The sequence below is a fragment of the Ambystoma mexicanum genome, chromosome 5p (assembly GCF_040938575.1).
Source record: "Ambystoma mexicanum isolate Mex_15411 chromosome 5p, UKY_AmexF1_1, whole genome shotgun sequence".
NCBI lineage: Eukaryota > Metazoa > Chordata > Amphibia > Caudata > Ambystomatidae > Ambystoma > Ambystoma mexicanum.
This window is the reverse complement of record NC_090930.1, coordinates 716,557,989-716,575,262: the sequence shown is the minus strand read 5'-3', so window position 1 is coordinate 716,575,262 and position 17,274 is coordinate 716,557,989. Positions and strand designations below refer to the sequence as shown.

Here is a 17,274-nt window from a genome sequence, read left to right as displayed (position 1 = left end):
CCACCTTTACTCAAAGCACACACTCTGGTCGGGGACTCGAAGCCAGGCCCGTGGCAGTGAAAGCACCAAATCCTCACCACTAGGCCACCGGGGAAACGACTGCAGCACCCGGGAGGTTTCCGCAACCGTACTTGCAGTCAGCTGGAGGCTATTGTAATGCTGTTAAGTGAGAGACGTTTGCCGCTCGCAAGCCAATTCCATCCAACCTCCTGCAGGGGGCACTCTGGGCTGGTTTTCCACTTGTTCGCCTGCTGCTGAAACAGCAAAGATTCAATTCGAAGCCCTTTGCAGCAGCTCACCAGGATGGCCGAGTGGTTAAGGCGTTGGACTTAAGATCCAATGGACAAGTGTCCGCGTGGGTTCGAGCCCCACTCCTGGTACAGGTTTTTACTCTTCTTACCTAAATGCGGCAGCAGCTTCGCACAAGCCCTTTCCTGCTGTCTGTAGGCAGTGCCCCTACCTCAAAGCCCTGAGGCTTGAGTTCACCTGAAAAGAGCAACAAGGAATCGTTGCCCGTAGACTCTTTTCCTGGAAAACCTTTGCATTTTTGTACCATGTCCCTCGCATCCCAAGCTTAAGCCGCCAAAGTTGGCAGAGCTTGTGCAACCCCGCCAACAGCCCTACCACCCCAAAAGAAAATTGGGCAGGGATTCCCGCCTCCGCTTCCGAAACGGGCTTCCAAACGGGCGATGCCCTGACGGGTCAGCCAGTCACCGTCTAGGCCCGGTACACCCCTGTGAATAATAGAGCGTCCAACCTCAAATCAGGCTACAGGGCCCTTCAGCCCATAGAAGGAGAACCTGTCAACAAACGGGGCGAGGGCAATGCTCGGGCCCCTTGCGAAGCCTTTGCCAAGCTCCAAAGGCTGCACTTTCCCAGCAGACCACAGCTCTGTATGCAAATCAAGCAGCTACGACCCCTCCCTCCCCTGCTTTTCTCCTCCAAACCGGTACGCAACCATTTCTGCAGCCCTCTGCCCCAGGGTCCCGGGCAAGGTCTTGGTCTGATGAGGCTAGGGATGGTGGGCGAGCTCGGCTTTGGCAGGGCGACAGGACTAATATTTTCTCTACAGCTTTGGAAGAAAGAAAGCTTCCTTTTTGGGGCACAGGCCCACTTCTAGCGGCGACAGCTTCCGGTAAGGGACCATGCTGAAAAGATGCTTGGAGTTACCGCCAGGGGAGCCACGCCGCTATTGCCTGTGAGTGAAGCTACATTTGAAAGAAATATTTTTTGAGACGCAGTTGTTTGAATTTCTGTAAAAATGTCATTCAGTAAAAGCCTCTCTTCCCTGACCGGGAATCGAACCCGGGCCGCGGCGGTGAGAGCGCCGAATCCTAACCACTAGACCACCAGGGAGACCGCTGGACAGCTCGGGAAGGCCGGGCAGTGGTGTCCGAGTGCACAATGCCTGCAGGTGCCTCAAAGGCCAGTCCATTGGGGGACTGGGAAGAGAGGGGGAGGGCCGAGCAGATAGGTTCTCTCCAGCGGTGAAAAAGGAAGCTGCCTTTTTTGCGTCAAGGGCAGTCTTTCCGCAGCGACAGGAGAATGAATGGGACTCTGCCATAAACACGTTTTGCGTCGCGCTGAGGGCACTTCCTCCATTTTGTGCACGCAAATCTGCATCTGGGAGCAAGATTTCCGGTCGCCAGTTAACTGCATTGCTGTAAATAAAAATGTCAGTTGTTAAAAGAGCTCCTTCCCTGACCGGGAATCCAACCCGGGCCGCGGCGGTGAGAGCGCCGAATCCTAACCACTAGACCACCAGGGACGGTGGGTGCACCCCGTTGCGTGTCGCTCAGATGGTGGCGTCCGAGTCCAAAGGCTGAGGGCCTCTGCTACAATGGGCACCAGTGCCTGCAGGTCTTCGGGGGCCGTTTCTGCTAATAAATAAATAAATAAAGAAATAAAGAAAGAAAGAAAGAAAGAAAGAAAGAAAACAAAAACACTTGTGATGGTCTGCGAAAAGGGGAGCTTAGAGATTGAAGACAGCATCACTTTGGGAACGTTTGCGCTTTCACTTCCAAGCGCTGATATTCCTGTCTTGCTCTCCTGAAAGGACAGCCTTCCTCGCTATGAGCTTTTGTGGGTCAGTGCTGAAGCTCCCCCTAGAGGCTGCCGCTGAAGATGCACACTCACAACTAACCCTCCTTAGGAGAACTGCTTCGTGGGAGAGCACGTTTATTAAAAGGCGGCAGGCCATGATTGCCTGCGAGACACAGCAGGGTTACCATGCAGAGTTCAAAGGGGGCTTTGCTTGTACAGCAAGTGCCGGAGGGCAAGAAGGGATGACATAGGAGCTGCCCTTTTTTCGGGCTCGCACACCAAGGCCTGCACCAGCCTTCGAGGCTCAGCCTGCCTCTGGACTGCCCTAGACCACCTTTACTCAAAGCACACACTCTGGTCGGGGACTCGAAGCCAGGCCCGTGGCAGTGAAAGCACCAAATCCTCACCACTAGGCCACCGGGGAAACGACTGCAGCACCCGGGAGGTTTCCGCAACCGTACTTGCAGTCAGCTGGAGGCTATTGTAATGCTGTTAAGTGAGAGACGTTTGCCGCTCGCAAGCCAATTCCATCCAACCTCCTGCAGGGGGCACTCTGGGCTGGTTTTCCACTTGTTCGCCTGCTGCTGAAACAGCAAAGATTCAATTCGAAGCCCTTTGCAGCAGCTCACCAGGATGGCCGAGTGGTTAAGGCGTTGGACTTAAGATCCAATGGACAAGTGTCCGCGTGGGTTCGAGCCCCACTCCTGGTACAGGTTTTTACTCTTCTTACCTAAATGCGGCAGCAGCTTCGCACAAGCCCTTTCCTGCTGTCTGTAGGCAGTGCCCCTACCTCAAAGCCCTGAGGCTTGAGTTCACCTGAAAAGAGCAACAAGGAATCGTTGCCCGTAGACTCTTTTCCTGGAAAACCTTTGCATTTTTGTACCATGTCCCTCGCATCCCAAGCTTAAGCCGCCAAAGTTGGCAGAGCTTGTGCAACCCCGCCAACAGCCCTACCACCCCAAAAGAAAATTGGGCAGGGATTCCCGCCTCCGCTTCCGAAACGGGCTTCCAAACGGGCGATGCCCTGACGGGTCAGCCAGTCACCGTCTAGGCCCGGTACACCCCTGTGAATAATAGAGCGTCCAACCTCAAATCAGGCTACAGGGCCCTTCAGCCCATAGAAGGAGAACCTGTCAACAAACGGGGCGAGGGCAATGCTCGGGCCCCTTGCGAAGCCTTTGCCAAGCTCCAAAGGCTGCACTTTCCCAGCAGACCACAGCTCTGTATGCAAATCAAGCAGCTACGACCCCTCCCTCCCCTGCTTTTCTCCTCCAAACCGGTACGCAACCATTTCTGCAGCCCTCTGCCCCAGGGTCCCGGGCAAGGTCTTGGTCTGATGAGGCTAGGGATGGTGGGCGAGCTCGGCTTTGGCAGGGCGACAGGACTAATATTTTCTCTACAGCTTTGGAAGAAAGAAAGCTTCCTTTTTGGGGCACAGGCCCACTTCTAGCGGCGACAGCTTCCGGTAAGGGACCATGCTGAAAAGATGCTTGGAGTTACCGCCAGGGGAGCCACGCCGCTATTGCCTGTGAGTGAAGCTACATTTGAAAGAAATATTTTTTGAGACGCAGTTGTTTGAATTTCTGTAAAAATGTCATTCAGTAAAAGCCTCTCTTCCCTGACCGGGAATCGAACCCGGGCCGCGGCGGTGAGAGCGCCGAATCCTAACCACTAGACCACCAGGGAGACCGCTGGACAACTCGGGAAGGCCGGGCAGTGGTGTCCGAGTGCACAATGCCTGCAGGTGCCTCAAAGGCCAGTCCATTGGGGGACTGGGAAGAGAGGGGGAGGGCCGAGCAGATAGGTTCTCTCCAGCGGTGAAAAAGGAAGCTGCCTTTTTTGCGTCAAGGGCAGTCTTTCCGCAGCGACAGGAGAATGAATGGGACTCTGCCATAAACACGTTTTGCGTCGCGCTGAGGGCACTTCCTCCATTTTGTGCACGCAAATCTGCATCTGGGAGCAAGATTTCCGGTCGCCAGTTAACTGCATTGCTGTAAATAAAAATGTCAGTTGTTAAAAGAGCTCCTTCCCTGACCGGGAATCGAACCCAGGCCGCGGCGGTGAGAGCGCCGAATCCTAACCACTAGACCACCAGGGACGGTGGGTGCACCCCGTTGCGTGTCGCTCAGATGGTGGCGTCCGAGTCCAAAGGCTGAGGGCCTCTGCTACAATGGGCACCAGTGCCTGCAGGTCTTCGGGGGCCGTTTCTGCTAATAAATAAAGAAATAAAGAAAGAAAGAAAGAAAGAAAGAAAACAAAAACACTTGTGATGGTCTGCGAAAAGGGGAGCTTAGAGATTGAAGACAGCATCACTTTGGGAACGTTTGCGCTTTCACTTCCAAGCGCTGATATTCCTGTCTTGCTCTCCTGAAAGGACAGCCTTCCTCGCTATGAGCTTTTGTGGGTCAGTGCTGAAGCTCCCCCTAGAGGCTGCCGCTGAAGATGCACACTCACAACTAACCCTCCTTAGGAGAACTGCTTCGTGGGAGAGCACGTTTATTAAAAGGCGGCAGGCCATGATTGCCTGCGAGACACAGCAGGGTTACCATGCAGAGTTCAAAGGGGGCTTTGCTTGTACAGCAAGTGCCGGAGGGCAAGAAGGGATGACATAGGAGCTGCCCTTTTTTCGGGCTCGCACACCAAGGCCTGCACCAGCCTTCGAGGCTCAGCCTGCCTCTGGACTGCCCTAGACCACCTTTACTCAAAGCACACACTCTGGTCGGGGACTCGAAGCCAGGCCCGTGGCAGTGAAAGCACCAAATCCTCACCACTAGGCCACCGGGGAAACGACTGCAGCACCCGGGAGGTTTCCGCAACCGTACTTGCAGTCAGCTGGAGGCTATTGTAATGCTGTTAAGTGAGAGACGTTTGCCGCTCGCAAGCCAATTCCATCCAACCTCCTGCAGGGGGCACTCTGGGCTGGTTTTCCACTTGTTCGCCTGCTGCTGAAACAGCAAAGATTCAATTCGAAGCCCTTTGCAGCAGCTCACCAGGATGGCCGAGTGGTTAAGGCGTTGGACTTAAGATCCAATGGACAAGTGTCCGCGTGGGTTCGAGCCCCACTCCTGGTACAGGTTTTTACTCTTCTTACCTAAATGCGGCAGCAGCTTCGCACAAGCCCTTTCCTGCTGTCTGTAGGCAGTGCCCCTACCTCAAAGCCCTGAGGCTTGAGTTCACCTGAAAAGAGCAACAAGGAATCGTTGCCCGTAGACTCTTTTCCTGGAAAACCTTTGCATTTTTGTACCATGTCCCTCGCATCCCAAGCTTAAGCCGCCAAAGTTGGCAGAGCTTGTGCAACCCCGCCAACAGCCCTACCACCCCAAAAGAAAATTGGGCAGGGATTCCCGCCTCCGCTTCCTCACGGCTTCCGAAACGGGCTTCCAAACGGGCGATGCCCTGACGGGTCACCCAGTCACCGTCTAGGCCCGGTACACCCCTGTGAATAATAGAGCGTCCAACCTCAAATCAGGCTACAGGGCCCTTCAGCCCATAGAAGGAGAACCTGTCAACAAACGGGGCGAGGGCAATGCTCGGGCCCCTTGCGAAGCCTTTGCCAAGCTCCAAAGGCTGCACTTTCCCAGCAGACCACAGCTCTGTATGCAAATCAAGCAGCTACGACCCCTCCCTCCCCTGCTTTTCTCCTCCAAACCGGTACGCAACCATTTCTGCAGCCCTCTGCCCCAGGGTCCCGGGCAAGGTCTTGGTCTGATGAGGCTAGGGATGGTGGGCGAGCTCGGCTTTGGCAGGGCGACAGGACTAATATTTTCTCTACAGCTTTGGAAGAAAGAAAGCTTCCTTTTTGGGGCACAGGCCCACTTCTAGCGGCGACAGCTTCCGGTAAGGGACCATGCTGAAAAGATGCTTGGAGTTACCGCCAGGGGAGCCACGCCGCTATTGCCTGTGAGTGAAGCTACATTTGAAAGAAATATTTTTTGAGACGCAGTTGTTTGAATTTCTGTAAAAATGTCATTCAGTAAAAGCCTCTCTTCCCTGACCGGGAATCCAACCCGGGCCGCGGCGGTGAGAGCGCCGAATCCTAACCACTAGACCACCAGGGAGACCGCTGGACAGCTCGGGAAGGCCGGGCAGTGGTGTCCGAGTGCACAATGCCTGCAGGTGCCTCAAAGGCCAGTCCATTGGGGGACTGGGAAGAGAGGGGGAGGGCCGAGCAGATAGGTTCTCTCCAGCAGTGAAAAAGGAAGCTGCCTTTTTTGCGTCAAGGGCAGTCTTTCCGCAGCGACAGGAGAATGAATGGGACTCTGCCATAAACACGTTTTGCGTCGCGCTGAGGGCACTTCCTCCATTTTGTGCACGCAAATCTGCATCTGGGAGCAAGATTTCCGGTCGCCAGTTAACTCCTTTGCATGTAAATAAAAATGTCAGTTGTTAAAAGAGCTCCTTCCCTGACCGGGAATCGAACCCGGGCCGCGGCGGTGTCGCTCAGATGGTGGCGTCCGAGTCCAAAGGCTGAGGGCCTCTGCTACAATGGGCACCAGTGCCTGCAGGTCTTCGGGGGCCGTTTCTGCTAATAAATAAATAAATAAAGAAATAAAGAAAGAAAGAAAGAAAGAAAACAAAAACACTTGTGATGGTCTGCGAAAAGGGGAGCTTAGAGATTGAAGACAGCATCACTTTGGGAACGTTTGCGCTTTCACTTCCAAGCGCTGATATTCCTGTCTTGCTCTCCTGAAAGGACAGCCTTCCTCGCTATGAGCTTTTGTGGGTCAGTGCTGAAGCTCCCCCTAGAGGCTGCCGCTGAAGATGCACACTCACAACTAACCCTCCTTAGGAGAACTGCTTCGTGGGAGAGCACGTTTATTAAAAGGCGGCAGGCCATGATTGCCTGCGAGACACAGCAGGGTTACCATGCAGAGTTCAAAGGGGGCTTTGCTTGTACAGCAAGTGCCGGAGGGCAAGAAGGGATGACATAGGAGCTGCCCTTTTTTCGGGCTCGCACACCAAGGCCTGCACCAGCCTTCGAGGCTCAGCCTGCCTCTGGACTGCCCTAGACCACCTTTACTCAAAGCACACACTCTGGTCGGGGACTCGAAGCCAGGCCCGTGGCAGTGAAAGCACCAAATCCTCACCACTAGGCCACCGGGGAAACGACTGCAGCACCCGGGAGGTTTCCGCAACCGTACTTGCAGTCAGCTGGAGGCTATTGTAATGCTGTTAAGTGAGAGACGTTTGCCGCTCGCAAGCCAATTCCATCCAACCTCCTTCAGGGGGCACTCTGGGCTGGTTTTCCACTTGTTCGCCTGCTGCTGAAACAGCAAAGATTCAATTCGAAGCCCTTTGCAGCAGCTCACCAGGATGGCCGAGTGGTTAAGGCGTTGGACTTAAGATCCAATGGACAAGTGTCCGCGTGGGTTCGAGCCCCACTCCTGGTACAGGTTTTTACTCTTCTTACCTAAATGCGGCAGCAGCTTCGCACAAGCCCTTTCCTGCTGTCTGTAGGCAGTGCCCCTACCTCAAAGCCCTGAGGCTTGAGTTCACCTGAAAAGAGCAACAAGGAATCGTTGCCCGTAGACTCTTTTCCTGGAAAACCTTTGCATTTTTGTACCATGTCCCTCGCATCCCAAGCTTAAGCCGCCAAAGTTGGCAGAGCTTGTGCAACCCCGCCAACAGCCCTACCACCCCAAAAGAAAATTGGGCAGGGATTCCCGCCTCCGCTTCCGAAACGGGCTTCCAAACGGGCGATGCCCTGACGGGTCAGCCAGTCACCGTCTAGGCCCGGTACACCCCTGTGAATAATAGAGCGTCCAACCTCAAATCAGGCTACAGGGCCCTTCAGCCCATAGAAGGAGAACCTGTCAACAAACGGGGCGAGGGCAATGCTCGGGCCCCTTGCGAAGCCTTTGCCAAGCTCCAAAGGCTGCACTTTCCCAGCAGACCACAGCTCTGTATGCAAATCAAGCAGCTACGACCCCTCCCTCCCCTGCTTTTCTCCTCCAAACCGGTACGCAACCATTTCTGCAGCCCTCTGCCCCAGGGTCCCGGGCAAGGTCTTGGTCTGATGAGGCTAGGGATGGTGGGCGAGCTCGGCTTTGGCAGGGCGACAGGACTAATATTTTCTCTACAGCTTTGGAAGAAAGAAAGCTTCCTTTTTGGGGCACAGGCCCACTTCTAGCGGTGACAGCTTCCGGTAAGGGACCATGCTGAAAAGATGCTTGGAGTTACCGCCAGGGGAGCCACGCCGCTATTGCCTGTGAGTGAAGCTACATTTGAAAGAAATATTTTTTGAGACGCAGTTGTTTGAATTTCTGTAAAAATGTCATTCAGTAAAAGCCTCTCTTCCCTGACCGGGAATCGAACCCGGGCCGCGGCGGTGAGAGCGCCGAATCCTAACCACTAGACCACCAGGGAGACCGCTGGACAACTCGGGAAGGCCGGGCAGTGGTGTCCGAGTGCACAATGCCTGCAGGTGCCTCAAAGGCCAGTCCATTGGGGGACTGGGAAGAGAGGGGGAGGGCCGAGCAGATAGGTTCTCTCCAGCGGTGAAAAAGGAAGCTGCCTTTTTTGCGTCAAGGGCAGTCTTTCCGCAGCGACAGGAGAATGAATGGGACTCTGCCATAAACACGTTTTGCGTCGCGCTGAGGGCACTTCCTCCATTTTGTGCACGCAAATCTGCATCTGGGAGCAAGATTTCCGGTCGCCAGTTAACTGCATTGCTGTAAATAAAAATGTCAGTTGTTAAAAGAGCTCCTTCCCTGACCGGGAATCGAACCCAGGCCGCGGCGGTGAGAGCGCCGAATCCTAACCACTAGACCACCAGGGACGGTGGGTGCACCCCGTTGCGTGTCGCTCAGATGGTGGCGTCCGAGTCCAAAGGCTGAGGGCCTCTGCTACAATGGGCACCAGTGCCTGCAGGTCTTCGGGGGCCGTTTCTGCTAATAAATAAAGAAATAAAGAAAGAAAGAAAGAAAGAAAGAAAACAAAAACACTTGTGATGGTCTGCGAAAAGGGGAGCTTAGAGATTGAAGACAGCATCACTTTGGGAACGTTTGCGCTTTCACTTCCAAGCGCTGATATTCCTGTCTTGCTCTCCTGAAAGGACAGCCTTCCTCGCTATGAGCTTTTGTGGGTCAGTGCTGAAGCTCCCCCTAGAGGCTGCCGCTGAAGATGCACACTCACAACTAACCCTCCTTAGGAGAACTGCTTCGTGGGAGAGCACGTTTATTAAAAGGCGGCAGGCCATGATTGCCTGCGAGACACAGCAGGGTTACCATGCAGAGTTCAAAGGGGGCTTTGCTTGTACAGCAAGTGCCGGAGGGCAAGAAGGGATGACATAGGAGCTGCCCTTTTTTCGGGCTCGCACACCAAGGCCTGCACCAGCCTTCGAGGCTCAGCCTGCCTCTGGACTGCCCTAGACCACCTTTACTCAAAGCACACACTCTGGTCGGGGACTCGAAGCCAGGCCCGTGGCAGTGAAAGCACCAAATCCTCACCACTAGGCCACCGGGGAAACGACTGCAGCACCCGGGAGGTTTCCGCAACCGTACTTGCAGTCAGCTGGAGGCTATTGTAATGCTGTTAAGTGAGAGACGTTTGCCGCTCGCAAGCCAATTCCATCCAACCTCCTGCAGGGGGCACTCTGGGCTGGTTTTCCACTTGTTCGCCTGCTGCTGAAACAGCAAAGATTCAATTCGAAGCCCTTTGCAGCAGCTCACCAGGATGGCCGAGTGGTTAAGGCGTTGGACTTAAGATCCAATGGACAAGTGTCCGCGTGGGTTCGAGCCCCACTCCTGGTACAGGTTTTTACTCTTCTTACCTAAATGCGGCAGCAGCTTCGCACAAGCCCTTTCCTGCTGTCTGTAGGCAGTGCCCCTACCTCAAAGCCCTGAGGCTTGAGTTCACCTGAAAAGAGCAACAAGGAATCGTTGCCCGTAGACTCTTTTCCTGGAAAACCTTTGCATTTTTGTACCATGTCCCTCGCATCCCAAGCTTAAGCCGCCAAAGTTGGCAGAGCTTGTGCAACCCCGCCAACAGCCCTACCACCCCAAAAGAAAATTGGGCAGGGATTCCCGCCTCCGCTTCCTCACGGCTTCCGAAACGGGCTTCCAAACGGGCTTCCAAACGGGCGATGCCCTGACGGGTCAGCCAGTCACCGTCTAGGCCCGGTACACCCCTGTGAATAATAGAGCGTCCAACCTCAAATCAGGCTACAGGGCCCTTCAGCCCATAGAAGGAGAACCTGTCAACAAACGGGGCGAGGGCAATGCTCGGGCCCCTTGCGAAGCCTTTGCCAAGCTCCAAAGGCTGCACTTTCCCAGCAGACCACAGCTCTGTATGCAAATCAAGCAGCTACGACCCCTCCCTCCCCTGCTTTTCTCCTCCAAACCGGTACGCAACCATTTCTGCAGCCCTCTGCCCCAGGGTCCCGGGCAAGGTCTTGGTCTGATGAGGCTAGGGATGGTGGGCGAGCTCGGCTTTGGCAGGGCGACAGGACTAATATTTTCTCTACAGCTTTGGAAGAAAGAAAGCTTCCTTTTTGGGGCACAGGCCCACTTCTAGCGGCGACAGCTTCCGGTAAGGGACCATGCTGAAAAGATGCTTGGAGTTACCGCCAGGGGAGCCACGCCGCTATTGCCTGTGAGTGAAGCTACATTTGAAAGAAATATTTTTTGAGACGCAGTTGTTTGAATTTCTGTAAAAATGTCATTCAGTAAAAGCCTCTCTTCCCTGACCGGGAATCGAACCCGGGCCGCGGCGGTGAGAGCGCCGAATCCTAACCACTAGACCACCAGGGAGACCGCTGGACAGCTCGGGAAGGCCGGGCAGTGGTGTCCGAGTGCACAATGCCTGCAGGTGCCTCAAAGGCCAGTCCATTGGGGGACTGGGAAGAGAGGGGGAGGGCCGAGCAGATAGGTTCTCTCCAGCGGTGAAAAAGGAAGCTGCCTTTTTTGCGTCAAGGGCAGTCTTTCCGCAGCGACAGGAGAATGAATGGGACTCTGCCATAAACACGTTTTGCGTCGCGCTGAGGGCACTTCCTCCATTTTGTGCACGCAAATCTGCATCTGGGAGCAAGATTTCCGGTCGCCAGTTAACTGCATTGCTGTAAATAAAAATGTCAGTTGTTAAAAGAGCTCCTTCCCTGACCGGGAATCCAACCCGGGCCGCGGCGGTGAGAGCGCCGAATCCTAACCACTAGACCACCAGGGACGGTGGGTGCACCCCGTTGCGTGTCGCTCAGATGGTGGCGTCCGAGTCCAAAGGCTGAGGGCCTCTGCTACAATGGGCACCAGTGCCTGCAGGTCTTCGGGGGCCGTTTCTGCTAATAAATAAATAAATAAAGAAATAAAGAAAGAAAGAAAGAAAGAAAACAAAAACACTTGTGATGGTCTGCGAAAAGGGGAGCTTAGAGATTGAAGACAGCATCACTTTGGGAACGTTTGCGCTTTCACTTCCAAGCGCTGATATTCCTGTCTTGCTCTCCTGAAAGGACAGCCTTCCTCGCTATGAGCTTTTGTGGGTCAGTGCTGAAGCTCCCCCTAGAGGCTGCCGCTGAAGATGCACACTCACAACTAACCCTCCTTAGGAGAACTGCTTCGTGGGAGAGCACGTTTATTAAAAGGCGGCAGGCCATGATTGCCTGCGAGACACAGCAGGGTTACCATGCAGAGTTCAAAGGGGGCTTTGCTTGTACAGCAAGTGCCGGAGGGCAAGAAGGGATGACATAGGAGCTGCCCTTTTTTCGGGCTCGCACACCAAGGCCTGCACCAGCCTTCGAGGCTCAGCCTGCCTCTGGACTGCCCTAGACCACCTTTACTCAAAGCACACACTCTGGTCGGGGACTCGAAGCCAGGCCCGTGGCAGTGAAAGCACCAAATCCTCACCACTAGGCCACCGGGGAAACGACTGCAGCACCCGGGAGGTTTCCGCAACCGTACTTGCAGTCAGCTGGAGGCTATTGTAATGCTGTTAAGTGAGAGACGTTTGCCGCTCGCAAGCCAATTCCATCCAACCTCCTGCAGGGGGCACTCTGGGCTGGTTTTCCACTTGTTCGCCTGCTGCTGAAACAGCAAAGATTCAATTCGAAGCCCTTTACAGCAGCTCACCAGGATGGCCGAGTGGTTAAGGCGTTGGACTTAAGATCCAATGGACAAGTGTCCGCGTGGGTTCGAGCCCCACTCCTGGTACAGGTTTTTACTCTTCTTACCTAAATGCGGCAGCAGCTTCGCACAAGCCCTTTCCTGCTGTCTGTAGGCAGTGCCCCTACCTCAAAGCCCTGAGGCTTGAGTTCACCTGAAAAGAGCAACAAGGAATCGTTGCCCGTAGACTCTTTTCCTGGAAAACCTTTGCATTTTTGTACCATGTCCCTCGCATCCCAAGCTTAAGCCGCCAAAGTTGGCAGAGCTTGTGCAACCCCGCCAACAGCCCTACCACCCCAAAAGAAAATTGGGCAGGGATTCCCGCCTCCGCTTCCTCACGGCTTCCGAAACGGGCTTCCAAACGGGCGATGCCCTGACGGGTCACCCAGTCACCGTCTAGGCCCGGTACACCCCTGTGAATAATAGAGCGTCCAACCTCAAATCAGGCTACAGGGCCCTTCAGCCCATAGAAGGAGAACCTGTCAACAAACGGGGCGAGGGCAATGCTCGGGCCCCTTGCGAAGCCTTTGCCAAGCTCCAAAGGCTGCACTTTCCCAGCAGACCACAGCTCTGTATGCAAATCAAGCAGCTACGACCCCTCCCTCCCCTGCTTTTCTCCTCCAAACCGGTACGCAACCATTTCTGCAGCCCTCTGCCCCAGGGTCCCGGGCAAGGTCTTGGTCTGATGAGGCTAGGGATGGTGGGCGAGCTCGGCTTTGGCAGGGCGACAGGACTAATATTTTCTCTACAGCTTTGGAAGAAAGAAAGCTTCCTTTTTGGGGCACAGGCCCACTTCTAGCGGCGACAGCTTCCGGTAAGGGACCATGCTGAAAAGATGCTTGGAGTTACCGCCAGGGGAGCCACGCCGCTATTGCCTGTGAGTGAAGCTACATTTGAAAGAAATATTTTTTGAGACGCAGTTGTTTGAATTTCTGTAAAAATGTCATTCAGTAAAAGCCTCTCTTCCCTGACCGGGAATCCAACCCGGGCCGCGGCGGTGAGAGCGCCGAATCCTAACCACTAGACCACCAGGGAGACCGCTGGACAGCTCGGGAAGGCCGGGCAGTGGTGTCCGAGTGCACAATGCCTGCAGGTGCCTCAAAGGCCAGTCCATTGGGGGACTGGGAAGAGAGGGGGAGGGCCGAGCAGATAGGTTCTCTCCAGCAGTGAAAAAGGAAGCTGCCTTTTTTGCGTCAAGGGCAGTCTTTCCGCAGCGACAGGAGAATGAATGGGACTCTGCCATAAACACGTTTTGCGTCGCGCTGAGGGCACTTCCTCCATTTTGTGCACGCAAATCTGCATCTGGGAGCAAGATTTCCGGTCGCCAGTTAACTCCTTTGCATGTAAATAAAAATGTCAGTTGTTAAAAGAGCTCCTTCCCTGACCGGGAATCGAACCCGGGCCGCGGCGGTGAGAGCGCCGAATCCTAACCACTAGACCACCAGGGACGGTGGGTGCACTCCGTTGCGTGTCGCTCAGATGGTGGCGTCCGAGTCCAAAGGCTGAGGGCCTCTGCTACAATGGGCACCAGTGCCTGCAGGTCTTCGGGGGCCGTTTCTGCTAATAAATAAATAAAGAAAGAAATAAAGAAAGAAAGAAAGAAAGAAAACAAAAACACTTGTGATGGTCTGCGAAAAGGGGAGCTTAGAGATTGAAGACAGCATCACTTTGGGAACGTTTGCGCTTTCACTTCCAAGCGCTGATATTCCTGTCTTGCTCTCCTGAAAGGACAGCCTTCCTCGCTATGAGCTTTTGTGGGTCAGTGCTGAAGCTCCCCCTAGAGGCTGCCGCTGAAGATGCACACTCACAACTAACCCTCCTTAGGAGAACTGCTTCGTGGGAGAGCACGTTTATTAAAAGGCGGCAGGCCATGATTGCCTGCGAGACACAGCAGGGTTACCATGCAGAGTTCAAAGGGGGCTTTGCTTGTACAGCAAGTGCCGGAGGGCAAGAAGGGATGACATAGGAGCTGCCCTTTTTTCGGGCTCGCACACCAAGGCCTGCACCAGCCTTCGAGGCTCAGCCTGCCTCTGGACTGCCCTAGACCACCTTTACTCAAAGCACACACTCTGGTCGGGGACTCGAAGCCAGGCCCGTGGCAGTGAAAGCACCAAATCCTCACCACTAGGCCACCGGGGAAACGACTGCAGCACCCGGGAGGTTTCCGCAACCGTACTTGCAGTCAGCTGGAGGCTATTGTAATGCTGTTAAGTGAGAGACGTTTGCCGCTCGCAAGCCAATTCCATCCAACCTCCTGCAGGGGGCACTCTGGGCTGGTTTTCCACTTGTTCGCCTGCTGCTGAAACAGCAAAGATTCAATTCGAAGCCCTTTGCAGCAGCTCACCAGGATGGCCGAGTGGTTAAGGCGTTGGACTTAAGATCCAATGGACAAGTGTCCGCGTGGGTTCGAGCCCCACTCCTGGTACAGGTTTTTACTCTTCTTACCTAAATGCGGCAGCAGCTTCGCACAAGCCCTTTCCTGCTGTCTGTAGGCAGTGCCCCTACCTCAAAGCCCTGAGGCTTGAGTTCACCTGAAAAGAGCAACAAGGAATCGTTGCCCGTAGACTCTTTTCCTGGAAAACCTTTGCATTTTTGTACCATGTCCCTCGCATCCCAAGCTTAAGCCGCCAAAGTTGGCAGAGCTTGTGCAACCCCGCCAACAGCCCTACCACCCCAAAAGAAAATTGGGCAGGGATTCCCGCCTCCGCTTCCGAAACGGGCTTCCAAACGGGCGATGCCCTGACGGGTCAGCCAGTCACCGTCTAGGCCCGGTACACCCCTGTGAATAATAGAGCGTCCAACCTCAAATCAGGCTACAGGGCCCTTCAGCCCATAGAAGGAGAACCTGTCAACAAACGGGGCGAGGGCAATGCTCGGGCCCCTTGCGAAGCCTTTGCCAAGCTCCAAAGGCTGCACTTTCCCAGCAGACCACAGCTCTGTATGCAAATCAAGCAGCTACGACCCCTCCCTCCCCTGCTTTTCTCCTCCAAACCGGTACGCAACCATTTCTGCAGCCCTCTGCCCCAGGGTCCCGGGCAAGGTCTTGGTCTGATGAGGCTAGGGATGGTGGGCGAGCTCGGCTTTGGCAGGGCGACAGGACTAATATTTTCTCTACAGCTTTGGAAGAAAGAAAGCTTCCTTTTTGGGGCACAGGCCCACTTCTAGCGGCGACAGCTTCCGGTAAGGGACCATGCTGAAAAGATGCTTGGAGTTACCGCCAGGGGAGCCACGCCGCTATTGCCTGTGAGTGAAGCTACATTTGAAAGAAATATTTTTTGAGACGCAGTTGTTTGAATTTCTGTAAAAATGTCATTCAGTAAAAGCCTCTCTTCCCTGACCGGGAATCCAACCCGGGCCGCGGCGGTGAGAGCGCCGAATCCTAACCACTAGACCACCAGGGAGACCGCTGGACAGCTCGGGAAGGCCGGGCAGTGGTGTCCGAGTGCACAATGCCTGCAGGTGCCTCAAAGGCCAGTCCATTGGGGGACTGGGAAGAGAGGGGGAGGGCCGAGCAGATAGGTTCTCTCCAGCAGTGAAAAAGGAAGCTGCCTTTTTTGCGTCAAGGGCAGTCTTTCCGCAGCGACAGGAGAATGAATGGGACTCTGCCATAAACACGTTTTGCGTCGCGCTGAGGGCACTTCCTCCATTTTGTGCACGCAAATCTGCATCTGGGAGCAAGATTTCCGGTCGCCAGTTAACTCCTTTGCATGTAAATAAAAATGTCAGTTGTTAAAAGAGCTCCTTCCCTGACCGGGAATCGAACCCGGGCCGCGGCGGTGAGAGCGCCGAATCCTAACCACTAGACCACCAGGGACGGTGGGTGCACTCCGTTGCGTGTCGCTCAGATGGTGGCGTCCGAGTCCAAAGGCTGAGGGCCTCTGCTACAATGGGCACCAGTGCCTGCAGGTCTTCGGGGGCCGTTTCTGCTAATAAATAAATAAATAAAGAAATAAAGAAAGAAAGAAAGAAAGAAAACAAAAACACTTGTGATGGTCTGCGAAAAGGGGAGCTTAGAGATTGAAGACAGCATCACTTTGGGAACGTTTGCGCTTTCACTTCCAAGCGCTGATATTCCTGTCTTGCTCTCCTGAAAGGACAGCCTTCCTCGCTATGAGCTTTTGTGGGTCAGTGCTGAAGCTCCCCCTAGAGGCTGCCGCTGAAGATGCACACTCACAACTAACCCTCCTTAGGAGAACTGCTTCGTGGGAGAGCACGTTTATTAAAAGGCGGCAGGCCATGATTGCCTGCGAGACACAGCAGGGTTACCATGCAGAGTTCAAAGGGGGCTTTGCTTGTACAGCAAGTGCCGGAGGGCAAGAAGGGATGACATAGGAGCTGCCCTTTTTTCGGGCTCGCACACCAAGGCCTGCACCAGCCTTCGAGGCTCAGCCTGCCTCTGGACTGCCCTAGACCACCTTTACTCAAAGCACACACTCTGGTCGGGGACTCGAAGCCAGGCCCGTGGCAGTGAAAGCACCAAATCCTCACCACTAGGCCACCGGGGAAACGACTGCAGCACCCGGGAGGTTTCCGCAACCGTACTTGCAGTCAGCTGGAGGCTATTGTAATGCTGTTAAGTGAGAGACGTTTGCCGCTCGCAAGCCAATTCCATCCAACCTCCTGCAGGGGGCACTCTGGGCTGGTTTTCCACTTGTTCGCCTGCTGCTGAAACAGCAAAGATTCAATTCGAAGCCCTTTGCAGCAGCTCACCAGGATGGCCGAGTGGTTAAGGCGTTGGACTTAAGATCCAATGGACAAGTGTCCGCGTGGGTTCGAGCCCCACTCCTGGTACAGGTTTTTACTCTTCTTACCTAAATGCGGCAGCAGCTTCGCACAAGCCCTTTCCTGCTGTCTGTAGGCAGTGCCCCTACCTCAAAGCCCTGAGGCTTGAGTTCACCTGAAAAGAGCAACAAGGAATCGTTGCCCGTAGACTCTTTTCCTGGAAAACCTTTGCATTTTTGTACCATGTCCCTCGCATCCCAAGCTTAAGCCGCCAAAGTTGGCAGAGCTTGTGCAACCCCGCCAACAGCCCTACCACCCCAAAAGAAAATTGGGCAGGGATTCCCGCCTCCGCTTCCGAAACGGGCTTCCAAACGGGCGATGCCCTGACGGGTCAGCCAGTCACCGTCTAGGCCCGGTA

The 17,274-nt window shown here is 54.6% G+C and overlaps 21 non-coding genes across 21 annotated transcripts; 8 read left to right on the top strand and 13 right to left on the bottom strand.

The window, feature by feature from the left end:
• Positions 1-297: 297 nt before the first annotated feature.
• TRNAL-UAA (transfer RNA leucine (anticodon UAA)) lies at positions 298-380 on the top strand. Its single transcript has one exon. It is a non-coding gene; the product is annotated as a tRNA-Leu (tRNA).
• A 904-nt stretch (positions 381-1,284) lies between these two features.
• TRNAE-CUC (transfer RNA glutamic acid (anticodon CUC)) lies at positions 1,285-1,356 on the bottom strand. The gene has a single exon. It is a non-coding gene; the product is annotated as a tRNA-Glu (tRNA).
• Positions 1,357-1,696: 340 nt separating this feature from the next.
• Positions 1,697-1,768, bottom strand: TRNAE-CUC (transfer RNA glutamic acid (anticodon CUC)). Its single transcript has one exon. It is a non-coding gene; the product is annotated as a tRNA-Glu (tRNA).
• A 902-nt stretch (positions 1,769-2,670) lies between these two features.
• Positions 2,671-2,753, top strand: TRNAL-UAA (transfer RNA leucine (anticodon UAA)). The gene has a single exon. It is a non-coding gene; the product is annotated as a tRNA-Leu (tRNA).
• Positions 2,754-3,657: 904 nt separating this feature from the next.
• On the bottom strand, positions 3,658-3,729 carry TRNAE-CUC (transfer RNA glutamic acid (anticodon CUC)). The gene has a single exon. It is a non-coding gene; the product is annotated as a tRNA-Glu (tRNA).
• Positions 3,730-4,069: 340 nt separating this feature from the next.
• On the bottom strand, positions 4,070-4,141 carry TRNAE-CUC (transfer RNA glutamic acid (anticodon CUC)). Its single transcript has one exon. It is a non-coding gene; the product is annotated as a tRNA-Glu (tRNA).
• An 890-nt stretch (positions 4,142-5,031) lies between these two features.
• TRNAL-UAA (transfer RNA leucine (anticodon UAA)) lies at positions 5,032-5,114 on the top strand. Its single transcript has one exon. It is a non-coding gene; the product is annotated as a tRNA-Leu (tRNA).
• A 915-nt stretch (positions 5,115-6,029) lies between these two features.
• TRNAE-CUC (transfer RNA glutamic acid (anticodon CUC)) lies at positions 6,030-6,101 on the bottom strand. Its single transcript has one exon. It is a non-coding gene; the product is annotated as a tRNA-Glu (tRNA).
• A 1,249-nt stretch (positions 6,102-7,350) lies between these two features.
• On the top strand, positions 7,351-7,433 carry TRNAL-UAA (transfer RNA leucine (anticodon UAA)). The gene has a single exon. It is a non-coding gene; the product is annotated as a tRNA-Leu (tRNA).
• Positions 7,434-8,337: 904 nt separating this feature from the next.
• TRNAE-CUC (transfer RNA glutamic acid (anticodon CUC)) lies at positions 8,338-8,409 on the bottom strand. The gene has a single exon. It is a non-coding gene; the product is annotated as a tRNA-Glu (tRNA).
• Positions 8,410-8,749: 340 nt separating this feature from the next.
• TRNAE-CUC (transfer RNA glutamic acid (anticodon CUC)) lies at positions 8,750-8,821 on the bottom strand. Its single transcript has one exon. It is a non-coding gene; the product is annotated as a tRNA-Glu (tRNA).
• Positions 8,822-9,711: 890 nt separating this feature from the next.
• Positions 9,712-9,794, top strand: TRNAL-UAA (transfer RNA leucine (anticodon UAA)). The gene has a single exon. It is a non-coding gene; the product is annotated as a tRNA-Leu (tRNA).
• Positions 9,795-10,721: 927 nt separating this feature from the next.
• TRNAE-CUC (transfer RNA glutamic acid (anticodon CUC)) lies at positions 10,722-10,793 on the bottom strand. Its single transcript has one exon. It is a non-coding gene; the product is annotated as a tRNA-Glu (tRNA).
• Positions 10,794-11,133: 340 nt separating this feature from the next.
• Positions 11,134-11,205, bottom strand: TRNAE-CUC (transfer RNA glutamic acid (anticodon CUC)). Its single transcript has one exon. It is a non-coding gene; the product is annotated as a tRNA-Glu (tRNA).
• An 894-nt stretch (positions 11,206-12,099) lies between these two features.
• On the top strand, positions 12,100-12,182 carry TRNAL-UAA (transfer RNA leucine (anticodon UAA)). The gene has a single exon. It is a non-coding gene; the product is annotated as a tRNA-Leu (tRNA).
• Positions 12,183-13,097: 915 nt separating this feature from the next.
• TRNAE-CUC (transfer RNA glutamic acid (anticodon CUC)) lies at positions 13,098-13,169 on the bottom strand. Its single transcript has one exon. It is a non-coding gene; the product is annotated as a tRNA-Glu (tRNA).
• A 341-nt stretch (positions 13,170-13,510) lies between these two features.
• Positions 13,511-13,582, bottom strand: TRNAE-CUC (transfer RNA glutamic acid (anticodon CUC)). The gene has a single exon. It is a non-coding gene; the product is annotated as a tRNA-Glu (tRNA).
• Positions 13,583-14,476: 894 nt separating this feature from the next.
• On the top strand, positions 14,477-14,559 carry TRNAL-UAA (transfer RNA leucine (anticodon UAA)). Its single transcript has one exon. It is a non-coding gene; the product is annotated as a tRNA-Leu (tRNA).
• Positions 14,560-15,463: 904 nt separating this feature from the next.
• On the bottom strand, positions 15,464-15,535 carry TRNAE-CUC (transfer RNA glutamic acid (anticodon CUC)). The gene has a single exon. It is a non-coding gene; the product is annotated as a tRNA-Glu (tRNA).
• Positions 15,536-15,876: 341 nt separating this feature from the next.
• On the bottom strand, positions 15,877-15,948 carry TRNAE-CUC (transfer RNA glutamic acid (anticodon CUC)). The gene has a single exon. It is a non-coding gene; the product is annotated as a tRNA-Glu (tRNA).
• An 894-nt stretch (positions 15,949-16,842) lies between these two features.
• Positions 16,843-16,925, top strand: TRNAL-UAA (transfer RNA leucine (anticodon UAA)). Its single transcript has one exon. It is a non-coding gene; the product is annotated as a tRNA-Leu (tRNA).
• The last annotated feature ends 349 nt before the right edge of the window (positions 16,926-17,274 follow it).